Source organism: Myotis davidii, unplaced genomic scaffold (assembly GCF_000327345.1).
Source record: "Myotis davidii unplaced genomic scaffold, ASM32734v1 scaffold217, whole genome shotgun sequence".
Taxonomy (NCBI): Eukaryota; Metazoa; Chordata; class Mammalia; order Chiroptera; family Vespertilionidae; genus Myotis; species Myotis davidii.
Window position 1 is genome coordinate 413,189 of NW_006290034.1, and position 247 is coordinate 413,435.

General features: G+C 42.9%; 1 protein-coding gene across 1 annotated transcript in view; it reads left to right on the plus strand.

Annotated features, from left to right (window-relative positions):
* The window catches only part of SLC44A3 (solute carrier family 44 member 3), a gene marked incomplete at its 5' end in the record, with an annotated part of 48,833 nt that overhangs the window by 34,898 nt on the left and 13,688 nt on the right, over positions 1-247 (plus strand). The gene's annotated exons all lie outside the window — the stretch shown is intronic.

Below are 247 nucleotides of genomic sequence, written 5' to 3' on the forward strand. Positions count from 1 at the left end.
GGCCAGGACCCTGCCAGTGTTTTAAAAGTTTTCTGTTCTACGTTTGTTTAGCAGCAGTTCTCAACCTGTGGGTCGCGACCCCTTTGGCGGTCGAACGACCCTTTCACAGGAGTTGCCTAAGACCATCCTGCATATCAGATATTTACATGATGATTCATCACAGTATCAACATTACAGTTATGAAGTAACAACGAAAATAATTTTATGGTTGGGTCACAACATGAGGAACTGTATTTAAAGGGCCAGA